Genomic DNA, 22,554 nt, shown 5'->3' with positions numbered 1-22,554 from the left:
AATATCTGAGTAGTACTCCGTTGTGTAGATGTACCACAATTTCTGCATCCACTCCTCTGTTGAGGGACATCTGGGTTGTTAATTTTTAACTGAGCTAGTACCTTCCATGAAGGCCAAGACTTTTGTGCTAGTAAGCAGTTATCGCTGACAGGGCAGTTAATGTTCAAACAAGGTTGTTCTCAACATCTACCTTTAGTCAAAGGTCACTGTCAGTCTTTGGACCTGATTTCTGTGTTATTGTGAAGGGTGTACTTTGTGCTCATTTCAAAAAAGAAAACACAACCTTTCTAAAGGAAAAAAAAAGAAAAAGAAGAAATTCACTCAAGGAAAAAGTGACTATGCTATATTTTGTTGATATAGTTGGGCCCCATCAGAATTCTGTGTCACAACAGTCTGTGGATGCCAAAACCACTTCATAATGGATTGTGTGAGTGACAGAACTGTAGTCTATCCTTGTCTTGACCCATGATTAAACATCCCATGGTTTCCTGAACTTTTTATATTTCTGTACACATGGGAACCCACACATGCCTAGCAATTTTTTTCACTAGCACCAGCACCATCACTCTCATCTACTTGTTCCTTTGAGAAAGCGTCTCACTATGATTCCTAGGCTAGCTCTGTACTCTGCAGTTATTTCACTGATTTGACCATATTAATATTTAATCTGACATGATTATTGAGGGATTATAAATATTCCAAAAATAATATCTTTTTGATACTTTTGACAGTTTGCTCACTCTGGTTCTTAGGAATAAAAACATTGAAGAAAGATATGGAGATTAAAGTGATCAATCTGTAATTAAGAGAGATTCCTATATAACAATGAGGACCAGAGTGCAAACACTAGCACCCATCTAATAAGATGGCTATGGTCTGCAGATGCTTCCAGGAGAGAATATGAAGATGCTGAAGTATTAGAGATCAAACCAAGAGAGTATTCCCAGGCAAGAAAAGAAGAGAATGTCAGGACATCTATGCCAGTTTTAGAATGAAATAGCAATTATATTTTTAAATTTACATTTGGAGTAAACTGATGGGCAGTGTGATCTTAAGCTATCACATAAGTTGGACAAAGTTAAACTATTTCTGTTGTATTGAACTGTTTCTATGGAATCAGACTGATGTCCTTCCATTTAATGCCACAGAATGGGAATATTCCTCATAATGAGTGGGGGCTTTGAGAAGTTTATTTCTGGTAACTTAAATGAAATATATTCCTATGACATTGTTGGGTACTAATACATCTATTTTCATTGTGGTAAGGGTCTCGGTATCCTCTTCCCCAGGTCATGACTTTCCTTAAATTCTTTGCATATTATAAAATCATACTTAAAACCAGTAGAATCCATACATTTTCATTCTATTGAATGTCAAAAGATGTGTATGTAGGCAACACAAGACTGCAGGAGGAAAGTGCATTGTTAAAGTGCAGTTAATAGTTAAGAGCTGGGTTTATTTTGAACAGCATTTGTGTGTATCCACAAATGCTGTCACCACAACAGAAACAGTCATGGCAGAATTTCTAGAATGTTAAAAAACAATAACAAAAACAAAAAAAACCCACCCTGTGTCCTTTCAAAACCAACAGAACTTCAATAAAACATCTCTGGTTCTTTCAAAGTTTGTGTTTTAAAGAGCAGTGTAAAATGCTCTGGTACTTGGTACTTTTTTGCTAAAAATGAAAACTTCCAATTCTTTTTCTTTTCGTTACATTGAAATGTTTTCATTTAATGGCAGCTGCAGGGCCATTTTCAATTGGAGAAGTTCACTTCCATCTGTGGTAAACTTTATTTTGATGAGAAGTTGCACTAGTATTTTACCATCAGATGGAAAAAATTAGATGAGCATCATTTTGAAATTAATGTATTTAAAATAAAGTACAGAGGAAAAGTATGTATATAATATATCAGGCTTTTTTTGAGTGGAGTCCCCACACCCAATCCTTATTGTAAAGATTTTGTGGTATAAGTTTTAAAGCTGTACAAATAAGAGTGCTAAACTGTGGACTTAAACATAGTTGTGTATAAGGTGTGATCAGAACAGAGAAGACACTCAGATCCCAGGACTCTGTCTCCTGTGTCCTAATCATCTCCCTAAAGATCCATCAGAATGGTCTTCTGTGCCCCACCCACACTCCTGAATCTGACTTTACTGACACTGGTAAGGAATGAAGTATTGACTATCTCTGTTCTGGAGTACCTACTAAGTGAATTCTTCCCACCTCTGTTCAAGGAGGCCAACACCGAAAGAAAAGCAAAAATGATTAAGGTCCTGGTGGAATACTGGACCTATTTTTGCCTTAATGTTGGATTACTGAAAATAAATCCAACTTTCAGACATTCCAGGCTATAGTGGATGGAGTAGTCACATGGCTGAAATGGAAGTATTGCCCCAGGATGTGCAGGCTTCAAGTGGTTCACTTGAATGAATACCATGCTTCCTTGGATATGCAGAATGGAAGAGAGGGTAGAGACCACTTAGTAGAAAAAAAGCAATTTTTTTACTTAAAAAGCAATTTGATGAGGGCCACTGAAGATACACAAGGAAGCAGCAGTTGAGGCTGTTCAGTGACCTTTCTTTTATGTCTTCTCTGCATAAAGATAAACACCAAACACAGTTGTTGCAGTGGGCAAAGGAGAGAAAGGATTTCCTGCATCTGTGTTATGAGATGTTGGAGATTGGAGCAATAGAAGCATCCAAGAACATGAATGTATTAAAATTTTTACAGCCAGAGTTCACCAAGGAGTTGGAACTGAATACATTGGGGAATCTGTCCAAACTGGCAAAATTTTTTTCTCACATTAGCAAGATGAGAAATCTTCAGAAACTCATGATAATATGCATCTTTGGAACAAGTACTTTCTCACAAGAGGAGACATGTAATGTCAACAAGATCATTTCTCTGTTCCCCAAACTCAGCTGTCTACAGCATCTCACTATTGATGATGTCTATTTTCTCAAAGACCATATGAAAGAATTGTTCAGGTGTCTGGAGGCACCATTGGTGTCCCTCGTGATCACCCTGTATCATCTCTCTCAGTCATATTTGGAGTCATTTACCCACCATTGGAACTACAGTTAGCTTAAACATCTGTGCTTGAGAGGTGCCATTTTAACTTACTTGGATATCAAGCTTCTAAGAGATATCTTAAAGAATGTTGCAGATAATATGCAGACTCTGAACTTAGAAAACTGTAGGATGAGTGACTATCACCTCAGTATCTTTATGCCTGACCTGATCAAATGCCCTCTGCTCACTAGCTTAGATTTGTATGACAACAATGTCTCCAAGGATGCTCTGGAGAATCTTTCTGCACCACACAACCAATCTGAGCCAGTTGACCACAGAAATGTATCCTGCTCTATTAGAAGTCTATAATGAGTCTAATTACATTGAAGTTGACAGATTTTCTCAGCTTTGTGTTGAACTTATGTACAAACCCATGGATATAAGGCAGCCCAATTCAGTCTCCTTTGGTTCTTATACCTGTTATGACTGTGATGTATGTTATTTATATGAAGATGGTGATGTCACAAATTGTTTGTGCCAGGAGTAACAGGAATATTCCATCTGGATACTAAGAAATTCCTGGGAACTTGTCTCTTACACAGAGGACCCAAAAACACATGGTTTTGGACATTTCTCAGTGTGATGAAACAATTGTCCAAACTCCTGTCAGGATGGAGTCTTCACTGGCTTTATCCTATCTATGAAATTATAGTCAGATCCTGAAAACCTGATATTGTCTCTGTCTCCTATCTATGAAATCATGGTCAGATCCTGAAAACCTGATATTGTCTCTGTGATGTGATTCTCAGTTATTAGTTGGTCCTCAAGATCATAGTAAGAACAATTCTTTGACTGTATAAAATAATGTCTAATCTTGTTTAACAAGACCTCTGAATGTGCAGTGAAGCTATTCTGACATTCCCTGTTCTGAATCTGCCTGGTGGGTGAGTCATGTGTAAAGTCTTCAAAAGTAGCAATGAATGCAAAGCCAAATGTTGAGGAAGGGAGTTTTCAGTAATGAGAACCAGATAGCAATCCAGGGTAGCCAGGCTAGTAGGAGTTGTCTGGGCATCAAAAATAGAAAACAATGAAGCACAAAGGAGTGGGGCATCAGACACCTTTTTAAATCCTTTTCCTTTCCAATAATTCATTGTAGCTTAGACTGACCTTGAATGCTTCATCCTCTTTCCTCTATTTAGATTAATGAGTTTGCTGTCAGATAACCTCCAAGGCCAGCTTGTATACCATCTGACTGTGAGGCTCTGTTTGTTCTTCAGGCCTCCCAACCTTTAATTGGCCTCTTGCACATTAAGGACTCCAGCAGTCGCTGTCCTGTCTAAAAGAATTGTCAGTCCCTAGGAACTGCATAATAGATGTTCCTGAGTCTAATACCCAATGTATTCCCTTGCATCTACATATATAATCAGGAATCATTAAAGAATGCACCAAACCTTTTTTTTTCTTTGTTAGGTTAATTTAAAATATATAGTTAGTTAATCAACATTTGGGTGAGAGCACTGACTTTTCTTCCAAAGGTCCTGAATTCAAATTCCAGAAACCACATGGTGGCTCACCACACCTGTAATGAGATCTGACACCCTCCGATGCTTCTGAAGTCAGCTACAGTGTACTTATGTAAAATAATAAATCTTTTTTAGAGTAGTTGTGTAAAAATTTTTACTCAGTATTACTTGGAAAATAAATAAAATAAATAGAACAACCACACGATGATGGCTATGATCACCAAAATGCTTTTACCCTGAGGCTGGAGGAGCAGAGAACACAGACTGGAGGAATCTAGGTGCTATTAGTTGGTTTGCTGCTGCTGTCAAAATTGGCTTGGATTGGATAACTTAGAAAGTTTTTTATTTGTAATAATCATTCCATAGAGATAAGTGTCCATGATGGAGTTACTGAACATCAGAAGCAAGAATTCTAATTGCTTATATTTACCAGAGCTGTGGGTATGCACCACTGTCTGATGTGGATATTTCCATTGCTGTCTCAGAAGTAGGGGAGGGATCCACCTGAGAAGGAATGGGTAGGATTCATCCCTTGCCACTGGCTGCTCCAGCAACTGCATTTCTCTCCATGTATTGCTCCTCAACTTGTAGGCCTGTAGGCATGAATTACTAAATGTCTCCCATGAAGACACATATGGAGGCTTTTATGGTTAATTGCCATATCTTTGAAACACTGGAGCCATTTCCTAGGGGCACTTTAGATCCCACACAACTCAAACACTAGGTCAAGGGAGATAAAAATATTTCTTTTTTCTATTCAAATTAATTTTATTGCTGTTACAGTATCTACCTTCTCTAGATAATTCTCTTAGAAGTTACTATTTGAAGATGCAGTGCCAGAAGACAACTAATGGGGATATGAAGAAATATGGATTATCAAATAATATTCACATAGCCATAGCAAATGAGCTATATTGTGAGATATGCATTTGTGTGCTGTTTATTCAATTTGATTGTATTTCTGACAGACGAGGTATTTAATGTTTTGATATTCTATTCTATTAAGCATTTAACATTAAATTTGTTAAATGTGTTCACACAAAAGAGGCAATGTTAGGTATACATCTACCATTGGACATGTACTCAGGAGACTGACACATGAAAATAAAGGGTTCAAGTGTAGCCTTGCCTTAGGCTGGATAACAAGCTTCAACTCTAGGGATTTTTTGAAAATCTTAAATCATTGGGCATCACATCATTAAAACTTATTTTTTCTAAAGTGGTAGTACTTGATTTTCCCCTGGGTATTTGTTTTATCTAGTGTCTGGTTTTAGTACTCATGCAGGGTTGAGTTTGATTTCCAACATGGAGAGTAGTACTTAAGTCAAATAAGACATTGGTTAGCTTTTCTTATAATAATGTTTGTGTCATCACTACCCTAGCATATCTGGCAGGTAGCCAAAATTTTAGCCAAAGATTTTTCAGGCCAGGTTACTTTTCACATTTCTCTTTTGTTAGCCTGCTCAGTAACTTCTCATATCAAAGACAATATTATATAGGCAGAAAAGTTGAACTTCTCCATGTCCAATGAGATCTCTGAATGATATGCTTAGAAATGGAGATCTTCTCTCAGTTTTAACAGAGCAAAGAGTTTACTTAACAAAACAACCACCTAGGTTGCTTAGGGATCCAAGGGACCCACTAAGCCAACAACTCATTGACTAAAACTCAGGTTACTAGAAAGCTCATTTGAGTGAGGTAGTGGTTGCACAAGCCTTTAATCCCAGCACTTGAGAGGCTGAGGCAGTCAGATTTCTGAGTTAGAGCCCAGCCTATTCTACAGAGTGAGTTCCAGGACAGCCAGGGATATAAAGAGAAACCCTGTCTGGAAAAACAAAAACAACAAAAAAAGAAAGCTCATTTGAAGCAAATACCATGTCAGTTGGGACTTCTTCACTTCCTTTAGTAGGATATTGAATTTGGATTGCCTTTATATCATTTAGGGATTTATATCATCACAGCAGGTTTCCATGTCATTCATCAAATGCCCCTTTCAAGCCCAACAGTCTCTCATCATTTTATCCTTCAATCTTAACTTTCCTCCCACTCTCTACCTTATTATCTCATTCACTTTTCCATCTGCCCCCAATCCATCCATGAGATGTATTTTATTTTCCTCTACCAGGGAATCTCTGTGCTACCAGGCCCACTGCAGTCAACTCTTGTATATTTAATATCTTTGGATAAAAGGGATCTTTATATTGCCAGTTGATTATTTTAGTATTGGCTAGTATCCACACATATGAATACATTCCATATTTATCCATCAGTGTCTGGGTTACTTCATTTGATAATTTTTTTTTCTAATTATTATGAACAAAGAAATTTTTTTCTTCTAAGTACTGCCTGTTAAAGCAGTTTGTAAAGATTTGTTTGTTTGCATTCTATATATACTTGTGCTTTTCCTGAATGTATATATGTGCACCACCAATGCAGTACCCAAGAAGGACATAAAAGGGTGACAGATCTTCTGGAACTGGAATTACAGTAGTATTGAGCTGCCGTGTGGGTGCTGGGAAGCCAAATCCAGGTCCTCTGCTCCAGCAGCCATGCCTCCTCAGACTCCCTGAGCCTTTTGTCTATCCTCTTAAGTCTCTGAGTGAGTTTTGCCACTTTTCATGTGAGTTCCCGCACATTTAAGTGAACAGCTTGGTCTTTTCCCTTGATAATCTTTCCTTTGTCAGCTTCATTCACAGGTTCTCTAAAAATTATGCAAGATTTGTGAAGTAAATTATTTCCTGGCAGACACTAGTTTGAATCTTCTTGATTTTTTTATCTTTTATTGCATTATGATGAGGAAATTTACATGATTTCAATTTATCCAAATTTGTTAACATTTAAAAACATATTTTAAGTAAATAGAATTGCATCACATTCTTATTTCCCTATTGTAGCCAAACTCCTCCCAGAGACCCCTCCCTTCAATAACTACAGTATCTTTTTTGTCATATTCTTTAAAATTTATAAAATATAATAAAAGTAAAAGTGAGTCTTATAAAAGTTGTTTGATATAAAACAACAATCAATTTAACAGTTTTATGTAGATGCTAGTCTACAACAATAGTGAAAATACATGTTTTTCTCAATATAAATTTTATATAACTCCAAACATATTAACTTTATATTTCAAAATAATACATAACCAGTAGTAATTTCTTAAATGAACATAAATATATAAAGTGTTTTTGTTTGTTTGTTTGTTTTGTATTTAGTAGAGCTTAAAATCTTGGCTCTTACTGTGGTACAAGACCAAAATAAGAAAAATTTTTAGATATTGGATTTCATTGTAATAGGGCTATACTTCAATGACCCTCACATCACCAACGGATTTTACCTCCATCGTAGCTAAGCTGAGAGTTGACAGTTTTGCTGCACCAAGGAATGAATTGTAGGCATGATTTTTGGATACAGACTTCCTGCCATGGTCAAAGCTATTTGACTTGAGTGTCTTTATTATCAGCCCACAGAGAACAGGTTACATTCATTTAAGAAATGGAGTGTGTATTAAATGGTCTATCCATAAAGTCATCCACAAATTGTTTTAATGAACAATGGTTCTGCTTGGAGGGTAGCACAGACATCAGGTAAGGGTAAGAATTTGGTTCATTGGTTGTGATAATTTGAAAAAGCATGCATCTCAGAGAAGGAGTAACTTATAAAGTTCTCTTCTTCAAACTTGGTATAAGAGATACAAATGTCAAGCAAAGCATTCAGTCCCAGTATTTGATGTTCTCTTACAAGCCCCTTCCCAATTTAATATTCTACATTTGTTCTGGGTACATAAATACTTTTGAAATATGTAAGCTGTTCTGAAAACCATAGTATATTGTAAATACATGAAATAAGCAATACTACTAATAAAGAGGCAGAGATAGGAAAAGCAAGATTTCAAGACCTTTGTGTTGTACACAGTAAGACATTCTAACAAACAAACAAGCTGACAGTATATATGGATTGTACAATATTGGACCTATTTCTCCATTTTAGATCCTCGATGGTTTTGTTCAATTCCTTCACCTGTTTGGTTGTGTTTTCTTGTAATACCTTTTTAATAATTAAAAAATACTTTATTCAAAAGTTCTTTTTGTGTTTCTCTTTAAGGACTTTTACCTGTTTACCTGAATTTTCCTGTATTTCTTTAAGGAAGTTATTTATGTCCTCCTTAAAGTCCTCTATCAGCAACATTAGATATGAATTCATATCTTAATCTTGCTCTTTCAGTGTGTTGGGGTATCTAGGACTTGTGTTGGGAGAACTAGGTTCTGATGATGCCAAGTAGCCTTGCTTTGTGTTGGTAAGGTTGTTGTGCCTGCCTCTTGCCATGTGGTTATCTATTGTGTTCATTCTACTTGTCTGTGACTTGAGCTTGTACCTCCTGTGGTCCTGTAAGCTGTGTCAGTACTCTGGGGAAACCAGGTATTTCCCAGAGAATTTTGTGTACACAGGGCTGTGTGACAGCCTTAGTTCCATGGCACAGATGGATATCAGAAGGATCCTGTCCCAGCTCCTCCACTGTTTCTGTGCCCTGTGAGCTCCTGGCTGATCCCACTTTGGACAGTTTTTGGAGAGAAAGTGATGATCTCACCTCTTAATTTAGGAGTGAGTGTACTCCTGTGAGACCAGCTCTCTCCTGTCAAGATTTGTGTACATAGGGCCATGGAATAGACTTAGCTCCCAAGTGCAGATAGAGTCCTGATATCTTCAAATTTAATAGCTCAATATTATTTTATTGTATATAGATGCCATATCTACATTATCCATTCTACTCCTGTGAAATATCTACTTTGTTTTCAGTTTCTGGCTATTGTGAATAAAGTTGATATTCTCCAGATCCATCCATTTGCTTAAGAATTTAATAAGTTCATTGTTTTTAATACCTGAGTAGTAATCCATTTTGTAAATGTGGCATATTTTCTGTATCCACTCCCATGTTGAAGGATATCTGGGTTCTTTAAAGTTTCTGGCAATTTTAAGTAAGGCTGCTATGAATATAGTGGAGCATGTGTCCTTAATACATGTTGGAACATCTTCTGGGTATATGCCCAGGAGTAGTATAGGCTGGGTCATCTGGTAGTTCTATGTTCAATATCCTGAGGAACCATAAAAGTGGTTTCCAGAGTGGTTGTACCACCTTGCAACCTCACCAAAAATGAGTCTTCTTCTTTCTCAACAACCTCACCAGCATCTGGTGTCACCCAAGTTTTTGATCTTAGTCATCCCAACTCGTGTGAGGTGGAATCTCAGGGTTGTTTTGATTTCCATTTCCCTGATGACTAGAGATCATGGACATTTCTTTAGGTCCTTCTCAGCCATTCAGTATTTCTCAGTTGAGACTTCTTTGTTTAGCTTTGTCCTATTGACAGTGTCCTTTGCTTTACAGAAGCTTTGTAATTTAATGAGGTACCATGTGTCAATTTTTGGTCTTAAAGCAAAAGCTATTGGTGTTCTGTTCAGGAAACTTTCCTCTGTACCCATGTGCTTGAGGCTCTTCCCCACTTTCTTTTCTACTAGTTTCAGTGTATCTGGTTTTATGTTGAGGTCCTTCATCCACTAGTTTTCTGTAAATTTTAGATATTAGCCCTTTGTCAGATGTAGGGTTTGTGGAGATCTATTGCCATTGTGCTGATTTTTTCCTATTGGCAGTGTCCTTTGCATTACAGAAACTTTTCAGTTTTATGAGATCTCAGTTAACATTTATTGATGTTAGAGTTTCAACCATTGGTGTACTTCTCAGGAAATTATCTCTTGTACCAATACCTTTAAGGATATTTCCCATATTCTTTTCTATGAGATTTATTGTACTGGTTCTTTGTTGAAGATCCACTTGCACTTAAGTTTTGTTCAGGGTAACAGTTGTTGATCTATTTTCATGCTTTTACATGTAGATATTCAGGTAGTCCCACACAATTGGTTAAAGATACTTTCATATTTTTGAATGTATGTTTTAGGATTCTTCGTCCAAAATCAATTGTCCATAGGAGTAGGGTTTTTTTTTCTGGTCTTCAATGCTATTCCATTGATGAACACATGTGTTTCTGTACCAGTACTATACTATGCAGTATTTATGATCATTGCTGTGTAGTACAGCTTGAGGTCATGGGATGGATGTTTCTATCACCTTTTTGTTTTGTTTTATTTCTGAGTTTTTGTTTGCTACTTGTTTAGGATTGTTTTGGCTATCCTGGTTTTTTTTTTTGTTTTTCCATATGAAGTTGAGAATTACTTTTTCAAAATCAATATAAAAATGTGTTGGAGTTTCATGGGAGATCACATTGAATCTGTACATTGCTTTTGGTAAGATGATCATTTTCTCTATATTAATCCTTCCTATCCATGAACATGGGAGATCTTTCCATTTTATGATTATAATATTTCTTACCTCAAAGTCTTGAATTTCTAGTAGTAAAGATCTTTCATTTGCTTGGTTTAGAGGTTCACAACGATACTTTATACTATTCATGGCTATTTATAGGATATTGTTTCCCCAATTTATTTCTTGGCCAATTTATCATTTCTATAATGGAGGGTTCCTGACTTCTTAGGGTCAATTTTCTAGTCAGCCACTTTGAGAAAGGTGTTTATCAGCTGTAGGAGTTCTCTTGTAGACTTTTTGAGTCACTTATGTAAACTATCACATGATGTACAAATAGGGATTTATTGGACTATAGGATTTCAACTTCATCCTTTCTAATTTGTATTCCCCTTGTTGTCTTATTGCTCTAGCTAGAATTTCAAGTACTCTATTGGATAGATAGGGGGAGAATATGTGTCTATGTCTTGTTCCTGATTTTAGTGGAAATGTTCTTAGTTTCTCTCCATTTAGTTTGTTGTTGCCCTGCTATATATTGCTTTGAATTTATGTACATGTCCTATTCCCTGATTTCTCAAGTACCTTTAACATCAAGGGGTGTTGGACATTTCCAAATGTTTTCTTTATTGCTTCAATTTCTACTTTCAGGTCTTGCACATCTTTATTTCATTCATCTATTCAATAGTATTGTCCTGTATGTCTCTAGGGAATTTATTTGTTTCCTTCTTATAGAACTTTACTTTTTTGATTGAATTTTTCTGAATTTCTTTAAGGGATTTATGTTGTGAATTTGACTTATTAAGTTATGTTACTTGTGTTCCCAATTATACAGGAATTCTGTCTGCATGCAAGACACCATCACTCATGGCCCCAGGTGGCTCTAATAAATAAATAAAATTGCCTATGGCCAATGCCTGCACAGGGAAACAAAAGCAGGACTTTAGATTTCTTGGACAAGGGAACAGGAGGAAAAATGTATTAGAATCACGGTGACCATGAAGTAGAAAGATCAGGTTTGGGAGCTGCAGGAAAGAAAGCATAATGCCATGTAAGAGAATGGGAACAATCGCCCCAAGGACCCCTACCTGGTTTGAGTCTGGAGTAGCAAAATGGAACATAGCTATTATTAGTTAATAATTCAGCAGTATCATAGGGCATAAGCCATTGGTGTTCTGTTCAGGAATTTTTTCCCTGTGTCCATGGATATTAACATATCTTAACAGCCATTGGTTACCATGGCTCTTCTATTGCAAGAAAAGTTAGACTTTAAAAGTTACATACTTACACTTAAACCAAAAACAATTTCTTGGAATTTACTTTTAGTCTATTTCTCACTTTGAAATCTCTTGGTTACTTAGACTTTCGTGTTCCATGGATTACAGCATAATTGTCCTTTGTTTTATAATTAATATATACTCACAAGTGAGACCATACAAAGTTTGTATTGTTTTGTCTGGGTTATCTTACTCAGGAAGATTTTTCAAGTTCCACCCACTTTCCTACAAATTTCAAGATGTTTCCTTTGACTGACAGCTATTGAATATTTAATTGTATAAATTTACCACATGTTTTAATCCATTGAGGTAATCAATGTTATTTCTATGTGGTTTCTCTATATTATGTATGTACCTTCTAAAATCTTAAGTTGAATATTTTCCTTGTTGTAGGATGATGTTATTTTTCCCTTTGGGGTTTTATGTGATCTGGAGTCTTATAATGGTCTTGGCATTGATCAATTTCAATAATCTAAGAATGCACCATATTTATTTCCAAAGTGACTGAAAAGGTGTGCATTCCTATTAGAAATGTAGGAGTGTTTCCTTTACTCTTTGTTATCTGCAGCATGAGCTGTCACTTAAGGTTTTGATGTTAGCATTCTGAAGTTTGGAAAATGAAATCTAAGAGTTGTTTTGATTTATATTTCACTGATAGTTAAGAATGTTGAGCATTTTTAGAGTGTTACTTGTCCATGTGACAATACTCTGTTGGACATTCTTTTCCATTTTTAATTGGATTCTTTTATATGTTAAAGTCTAGCCCCTTGAATTTTTTTAAAATATATTTTGAATACTTGCTCAGATGTGGAGTTGATGAAATTATTTTCTCATTCATTATCCTCCAGTTTTGATCCATTGTGTTGTCCTATGCTATATTGAAGCACGTCAGTTTACTGAGATGCTATTGATTAAAGTTTGATTATAATGCCTATAAAATTTGTATTCATTGCAGGGAGTTGTTTCCTGTGCTGATGTGTTCAAGGCTATCCCCCATTTTTCTTCTATCAGATTCAGAGTATCTGATTTTATATTTTATATATTATATTTGATACAATGGAACTTTTGCTTTGTACATAATGATTGATATGGATTTATTTGTATTCTTCTGAATACATACAGCCAGATAGACTACAAATTATTGAAGATGATTTATTTTTCTGGTGCATATTTCTGAATTTTTTGTCAAATATCAGATATTAGTAGGTGTGAAGATGTATATGTGAGTCTTTTACTCAATTCCTTGATCAATATGCTTGCTTTTCTGCCAATCCATGTATATTTTATAACTATAGGTCTGAAGTAAAAACAGCTTTAAATCAAAGACAGTGACACCTCCAGAAGATCTTTCATTGTACAAAATTATTTTAGCTCTCCTAAGCGTTTGTTTTACCACAGGAAGTTGAATATTGTTTATTCACTTCTGTGAATAATTTTATTGGTATTTGGATGTGTATTATTTTCAATCCATAGATTTTTTAAAGACATCTTTTTTGACTAGGGTAATTCTACCAATACATGAGCTTGGAAGTTCTATCTATCTTCTGCTACCTTCCTAAATTTTCTTCTTCTAAGAAACTTATTGTCATACAACTCTATCACTTGCTTAGTTGGAGTTATCCTGTGATATCTTGTATTTTTTGTGGGTATTTTTAGGATGTCATTTCTCAATACATTTATCATTTTTGTATTGTAAGGCTAATGATTACTTTTATATTTTAGTTAATCTAGTATCCAGCTCCTTCATTATAGGTATTTAAATTTCAAAATTTAGAAATTTTCTTATACAAAGTTTGGACTTGCTTATATGTACAATGATTTCAACTGAGAATAGTAAGTCAATGATTTCTTCCTTTTGAATTTATAGCCACTTGATCTCCTTTTAGTGTCTATTTCCTATAGCTTGAACTTCAGCTCCTGTGTTGAATAAACATGGATAAAGAGAACATCTTTGCTGTCTTGTCTCTAAGTTTAATGATAAATGTTGACTCTTTTGCTGTTAAATTTGATACAGGATAAAATTACCTTTAGTGTTTCTGTATGTTCTTTGTATCTCTTGTCTCTCCAAGATTTTTATATGAATGTTTGTTGGACTTTACCAAAAGTTTATCACAACCTAAAGATATGAACTTGAGTGTCTTTTTTTCAATTTGTTTATAAGGTGGATTATATTGACATACATTCATATTTTGAAACATCTCTGTATTTGTGGTATGAAACCAACTATCGTATTAAATGATTTTTGGATGTTTTTTAATTTTGTTTGTATTTTGTTGAATATATTTACAACAAGGTTCATAAGGGAAACTAATGTCTAAATTTCTTTGTTGATTCTTTGTATGGTATGCTTTACAGGGTAATAATTATCATATAGACAATATTATGAAAATACTGCCTAACCTGTAATCATTTATGGGAAGGTCCTGATTGCCACAGGACATGTTTTAGGATTTAAATGATTCAGGGGAAACCATTAGTGATTAAGCATCTCTGACTCTGATTGTTCATGGAATTCTCACAACTTTTGTTCACTTCTTTGTGCCAGGTTAGTGCCTATACTTTTATCCATAACATACTATAAAAATTGAAAGCTATAAAACCATTTTTTCTTCTTTAGTTGTATTTTGTCTCACAGGGGAAATCAAACCAGCACATGTAACAGAGAGACCTGGGATCTGATATTGACCCAGGGTCACAGCTGTGAATTTTGCTGGCATTTTAGGACAAGTTTTCATTTGTTCTATTATATTTCAGAAATAAACTATCATGAAAATATTAAGCTAGTATGGACATGCAGGGCAGTGTGTAATGTGGTTCTTTAGCATGAAGGATTCACTGTGTTCTGTCAACATCTGTAGGCAGTAAAATCAGAAATTTAAGATGGTGCTAGGACACAGGTTGAATTGAAGTAAGCCAAGGGCATTGAATAATTTGTATGAAGTTAAAAAAAAATCTTTGGGCATGTCATATATATATATATGAAAAAAACTATATATATACATGTACATATATATATATTTTAATATGTAATGAATAAATCTCCATCACTTCTTGCTACAACTTTATGCATGCTGATAGTATGCATAATTAGAACATGTTAGAGATAGCCCCAGTGAATCACAAATCTGAACATGAAGCTCAGCCTGGGGCCTCTGCTGAACATGGGGGATATGGACTCTCACAAAGATATAAACACAAATCAAGGCAAAGCAGGTTTTAAATTCTGACGTAGCTAGAGACAAGATGGTTAGAAGACCTTGTACTTCATACACCACAACAATTTTTACCATGGCTTTTCCTTCTCTTGAAATGTTAAACTTTTTAAATTTACAAAGTTACACTTTCTAACCCAATAAAATTTCTTGGAAATTTCCTCCATTCTCATTCTAGAACACAGAAAACAATCTGAACTCTAAGATTTGAATTGTCACAATATTACAGGAATCCACATTTAAATACTATTTTTTCAAATATAAAGGGTAAATTATCTTTCTTCCCATAATTCTGGTGAAACAATCATTCCACTGCTCTTAAGGAGGTAACATTGTCCATCTTCATTAAATCTGCAAACATTGCTTTTCAGATCCCTCTCCTTTGCACTAGGCCATAACCTATTGTAATTCATTTGTATTCAGATACAGGGAATCTTCAGCTTGGGTTCTGAGTAAAGAAAAGATCTATTAGTTTTGACAAGATTTGAAACAACTGGGATGTCTGGAGGTTAAATTTTAAGGTTGTACTACCCAATGTCAAGTGGCATCTTGGAGTACTTTTATTAAAGCTTTCTTTTTTTACCTTGAAATCTAAGGTGACCTATACCTCAAGAAAAAAAAATATATTTAGTATTAGATAGTGTAAGCATACCAAAGGAACAGGGAAAAGGTCTAACATTCTTTATGTATTTGCTAATTTTTTGAAGTAGATATAAACTAAATCCAGCATATTCAGCATGCTATGCAATGTTCTTCAACTGAGGCACGCTTCAGCCACTCACTGTGGGGAAGCAGTTGATACTCTACTGTAGAACCAGATTCCAAACACCTTTTTGCAGTATTTCATGTTCAGGTCCTTCAATGAATTATGTGCCCTTTTGAATTATATAAAATTATTTCTGCTTCCCATAACTATGTCTAAATTCTAGGATCTTGTCTATGTTACTTACTGATAACCCACATTGACCCACACTCACATGTATACAAACAAAATATAAATTTACAATATATATGTACATATGTAAATATTTGGAACTAAATAGTGTTTAAAACTGAGTCAATTTAGTGTTATTTAGATGTACACCTGTTTAGTGTTGACCAGTGGGTTTTGGATAAGCCATTTGAAGAAATACATGGGAACAATTGTTTTTTATTTTTTAAACAGGAAGCAGCCACCACTGCAAGAACGAACACAGGAATACAAGAGAAGAGAAAGATGGTGTCAAGAATAATTGAATGGAGAGAAAATTCTTGATGCAGTGATGTCTACCTGAAGATGAGTTGTGTACACACACATATACATACACACACAACAAAAAATAAATAAAAACTCTCATGTGTTTTATTTATATTGTGTCAATTTGACATTGGCTAGTATGAATGGTAATAGTATATATGAATTATGAAAATACCTCCACTTGACTGGCCAGCAGTCAGGTATAGGGGCCATTTTTGTTAATATTAATGGAGATAGTAGGGCCCAGGGCAGTATGTGAGTTGTCAAATATGGGAACACGTGTTACACAGTAAACCAGGCTTTGAAAGCCATGAGGAACAACCAATGAATCCAAAATCTTCCATGTCCTTTTCAAGTCAAAGAAGACATTTGTTCTTTGCTCTTGAGAACTGTCAATCAAGTCTACTATGCAACAAGTTTGTTCATTAAATATAAAATTGTTTTAAGTAGAAATCTATTTCAAATTTTAGAAAATTGGCATATCCATATATATATATATATATATATTTGTGTGTGTGTGTGTGTGTGTGTGTGTGTATGTGTGTGTGTATACTATCTTGTGATACTCATTATAGACACATTGTAGATACATGTATTATAATGTTGTCAGCTGTATATAAGCTGTGAAATGTTCCTGTTAGCTGTGAAAAAAGCTTGACTAGATTATAAAATATTTGAGGACACTTAGACAAGTTTTATTTTCATCTTCCACTATTGTTGATATTCTTTTGGCTTGCTCCATTTACTGTCTCCTTGTTCTTAATCTAACATCCCTCTCTGACATGATGGACTGGAGCCAAAATTAACCATTCCCCTCTAAATTGTTTTAGGGATTGTTGATATTCAAACAGCAAAAGACAAACTAGGACTTGCAACATAGAGACTTGGAAACTAATGCTGACAGTGGTTGGCATAACCAGGGTCCTACAGTAAAAGAATGAAATATCCTTTCATCAAGTTGTCCTTTGCAGTCAATTTCCCAAAGGAAGAAAAGTTATAAAATAGTTTGGATGTCAACATGTGCATTGTTGTATACACAACCCACACTCACATATGTGTCAGAAAAAACAAGCAATATTAATTAGTAAATGAATTATTGAATGAATCAATAAATTAATCAAGATTTTCTTATAAATCTCAAACAATATTTCGAACAAAACATAGCAGAACAACCAGAAATTCTCTGAGATGAGACACCTTTTAAGAGCTTCATCACACATATGGCAGGGCAGATGGGACAGGATCCTCACTACTTCCGACTACACATAGGAGTGACATTAGTGGATCCATAGCCCGCTCTGCCCCTTCCCTGCAAGCAGAGACCTTGCCTCCAGGGAGTGCTCTAACCCAGGGACTCAGGTGAGATCCGCCATTTTCTCTCCAGTGACTTCCTAAGGCGGGTCTAGCCAGGAAGCACAGGTCTTACAAGTGGCAGGGGAGCTGGGTCAGGATCCTTTCTACCTCAGACTACACCTAGGAGGGACAACAGATCCATAGCCCTCTCTGCACCTTTCCTGAAAGCAGACAGCCTGTCTCCAGGGTGTGCTCTAACCCCAGGGCTGAGGAGGGAAGACTGATCCACAGCTGTCTGTGCCCAGGATTTACCAGAAGAGAGCTGATCTCACAGAAGTGCTGGCACAGGCTTACAGACCCACAGGAGGAACAAGCTTCAGCTAGATATAGCAAGAACATCTAACACCAGAGATCAACAAATGGTGAAAGTCAAACGCAAGAATCTTACAAACAGAAGACTACTTGGCTTCATCAGAATCTAGTTCTTTCTCCACAGCAAGTAATGGATATCCCCAAATACCAGAAAAACAAGATTTGGATCTAAAATCATATCTCACAATGGTGATAGAGGAATTTAAGAAGGACCTGAATAACTCCCTTAAAAAATATAGGAGGACACAGGTAAAGAGGTACAAGCCCTTAAAAAGGAAACAAAAGTCCTTTAAAGACTTACAGGAGATCACAAGTAAACAAGGACAAGCCCTTGAAGATGAAACACAAAAATTCCTTAAAGAACTACAAGAAAGCACAAACAAATAGGTGAAGGAATTGAACAAAGCCATCCATGACCTAAAAATGGAAGTAGAAAAAGTTAAGAAATCACAAATAGAGACAACTATGGAGATAAAAACCTTAGGAAAGAAGTCAGGAACAATAGAGGCAAGCACCACCAACAGAATACAAGAGATAGAAGAGAGAATCTCAGGTACAGGAGATACCAAAAAAACCATTGACACAAAAGTCAAAGAAAACACAAAATGCAAAAAGTTCCTGAGGCAAAACATCCACAACATCCAGGACACAATGAGAAGACCAAACCTAAGGATAATAGGTATAGAAGAGCATGAAGACCTCCAACTTAAAGGGCCAGTAAATATCTTCAACAAAATTATAGAAGAAAACGCCCCTAACCTAAGAAAGAGATGTCCATGAACATACAAGAAGCCTATAGAACTCCAAATAGACTGGACCAAAAAAAAATTCCTCCTGCAACATAGTAGTCAAAACAGCAAATGCATGAAACAAAGAAAGAATACTAAAAACAGTAAGGGAAAAAGGTCAAGTGACATATAAATGCAGACTTAATCAGAATTACACCAGACTTCTCACCAGAGACTATGAAAGCCATAAGATCCTGGGCTGATGTCATACAGACCCTAAGAGAACACAAATGCCAGCCTAGACTAATATAACCAGCAAAACTCTCAATTACCATAGATGGAAAACCAAAGTATTCCATGACAAAATCAAATTAAAATAATATATTTCCACAAATCAAGAACTTCAAATGGTAATAAATGGAAGACACCAACACAAGGATGAGAACTACATCCCTAAAAAAGTAAAAATGTAATTTTCCAACAAAACTAAAAGAAGATAGCCACATGAATGGAATTCCAACTCTAACAACAAAAATAACAAGAGCAACAATTACTTTTCCTTAATATCTCCTAATATCAATGGACTCAATTCCCCAATAAAAAGACATAGACTATCAGACAGAGTACATAAACAGGACCCAACATTTTGTTGTATACAGGAAACACACCCGAGTGAAAAAGACAGACACTAACTCAAAAAGAATGGCTGGAAAATAAATTTCTAAGCCTATATTCCCAAGAAAAAAGCAAGAGTACCCATTCTAATATTGAATAAAATCTACTTTCATCCTAAAGTGATCAAAAATGATAAGGAGGGACACTTCATACTCATCAAAGGTATGATCTACCAAGATGAAATCTCAATTTTGAACCTTTATCCTCCAAATGCAAGGGCATCTAAATTCACATAAGAAACTTTACTAAAGCTCAAAGCACAAATTGCACCACACACAATAATAGTGGGAGATTTCAACACCACTCTCTGCAATGGACATATCACAGAAACAGAAACTAAAAAAAGACACTAACAGAAGTTATGAAATAGATGCATTTAACATATATCTCTAGAACATTTTATCCTAAAACAAAGGATATACCTTCTTCTCAGTACCTCATGGTACCTTCTCCAAAACTGACCATATAATTGGTCAGAAATCAGGCCTCAACAGATACAAGAAGATTGAAATAATTCCTTGCATCCTATCAGAGCACCATGGACTAAGGCTCTTACTCAATAACAACATAAACAATAGAATGCCCACATATATGTGGAAGCTTAACACCACTCTCCTCAATGATAACTTGGTCAAGGAAGAAATAAAGAAAGAAATTAAAGACTTTCTAGAGTTTAATGAAAATGAAGCCACAACATACCCAAACTTATGGGACACAATGAAAGCAGTCCTATGAGGAGAATTAATAGGTTTAAGTGCCTCCAAAAAGAGACTAGAGAGAATATACATCAGCAATTTAACAGTACATCTGAAGGTCCTAGAACAAAAAGAAGCAAACTCACCCAAGAGGAAACAAAAGCAGGAAATAATCAAACTCAGGGCTGAAATCAACCAAATAGAAACAGGAACTAAACAAAGAATCAACCAAACCAAGAGCTGGTACTTTTAGAAAATCAACAAAATAGATAAACCCTTCACCAGACAAACAAGAGTGCACAGAGACAGTATCCTAATTAACAAGATTAGAAATGAAAAGGGAGACATAACTACAGACACTGAGGAAATCCAAAAATTCATGAGATCCTGCTACAAAAGCCTATACTCAAGAAAACTGGAAAGCCTGGATGAAATGGACAATTTTCTAAACAGATACCAGGTACCAAATTTAAATCAAGATCAGATCAATGATCTAAACTGTCCTATATCTGTTAATGAAATAGAAACACTCATTAATAGTCTCCCAACCAAAAATTGCCCAGGACCAGATGGGTTTAGTGCAGAGTTTTATCAGGCCTTGAAAGAAGACCTAATACCAATACTCCTCCAACAATTCCACAAAATAGAAACAGAAGGTACTCTATCCAATTCGTTCTATGAATCCAACATTGCTCTTATACCTAAACCGCACAAAGACCTAATGAAGAAAGAAAACTTCAGACAAATTTCCCTATTGAATATTGATGGAAAAATACTCAATAAAAATCTTTCAAAATACCTAGAATATGGAAAACTATTCTCAACTATAAAGGAATCTCTGGTGGAATCACCATCCTGGACCTTAAGCTGTACTACAGAAAAATTGTGATAAAAACTGCATGGTATTGATACAGTGACAGGCAGGTAGGTCAATGGAATAGAATTGAAGACACAGAAATGAAGCCGCACACCTATGGTCACTTGATCTTTGACAGAGGAGCTAAAACCATCCAGTGAAAAAAAGCATTTTCAATGGATTTTGCTGGCTCTACTGGCAGTTAGTATGTAGAAAAATGCAAATCAATTCTGTCCTATCTCCTTGTACAAAAGTCAACTCCTTGTGGATCAAGGACCTCCTCATCAAACCAGATACACTGAAACTGATAGAAGAGAAAATGGGCAAGAGCCTCAAGCACATAAGCACAAGGGAAATTTTCCTGAACAGAACACCAATAGCTTATGCTCTAAGATCAAGAATTGACAAATGGGACCTAATAAATTTACAAAGCTTTTATAGGGCAAAAGACAGTGTCAATAGGACAAAACAGCAACTAACAAATTGGGGAAAGGTCTTTACCAATCCTGTTTCTGATAGAGGGTTAAATTCTAATATATACAAAGGACTCAAGAAGTTAGACTCCAGAGAACCAAATAACGTTATTAAAAATGGGGTACAGAGCTTAACAAAGAATTATCAAATGATGAATATTGAATGGCTGAGAAGCATCCAAAGAAATGTTCAACATCCTTAGTCATCATGGAAATGCAAATCAAAGCAACCCTGAGATTCCAGTTCACACCAGTCAGAATGGCTAGGATAATAAACTCAGGTGACAGCAGATGTTGGAGAGGTTGTGGAGAAAGAGGAACACTCCTTCATTGCTGGTGGGATTGCAAGCTGGTACAACCCCTCTGGATATCAATTTGGCAGTTCTTCCTGAAATTGTACATAGTACTACCAGAGGACCTATCTATACCACTCCTGGGCATATACGCAGAAGATGCTCCAACATGTAATAAAGACACATGTTCCACCATGTTCATAGCAGCCTATTTATAATAGCCAGAAACTTGAAAAAACCCTTATGTCCCTCAGCAGAGAAATAGACACAGAAATTGTGGTACATCTACACCATGGAGTACTACTCATCTATCAAAAACAATAAATATATGAAATTCTTAGGGAAATGGATGGATCTGGAGAGTATCGTCCTGAGGGAGGTAACCCAATCACAAAATAACACACATGGTATGCACTCTCTGGTAAGTGGATAGCAATGTCCAGAAGATGGGAATACATGAAGTACAATCCACAAACCACAAAAATCTCAAGAAGAAGGAAGACCAAAATGTGGACACTTCAGTGTAGCCCGTGCGGTCCTCTCGCCGGGAAGAAGACACGCGGACACTAGGTTCCTTCTGCAGCAACTGTTTATTTGTCT

The 22,554-nt window shown here is 35.7% G+C and overlaps 2 pseudogenes; both read left to right on the top strand.

The window, feature by feature from the left end:
* LOC116100280 overlaps positions 1-22,554 on the top strand; it is a 90,672-nt pseudogene that overhangs the window by 60,532 nt on the left and 7,586 nt on the right.
* LOC116104078 lies at positions 2,113-3,560 on the top strand (annotated as a pseudogene).

Source organism: Mastomys coucha, unplaced genomic scaffold (genome assembly GCF_008632895.1).
Source record: "Mastomys coucha isolate ucsf_1 unplaced genomic scaffold, UCSF_Mcou_1 pScaffold21, whole genome shotgun sequence".
In the NCBI taxonomy this organism is placed as follows: Eukaryota; Metazoa; Chordata; class Mammalia; order Rodentia; family Muridae; genus Mastomys; species Mastomys coucha.
This window is presented reverse-complemented; position numbering and strand designations above follow the sequence as displayed.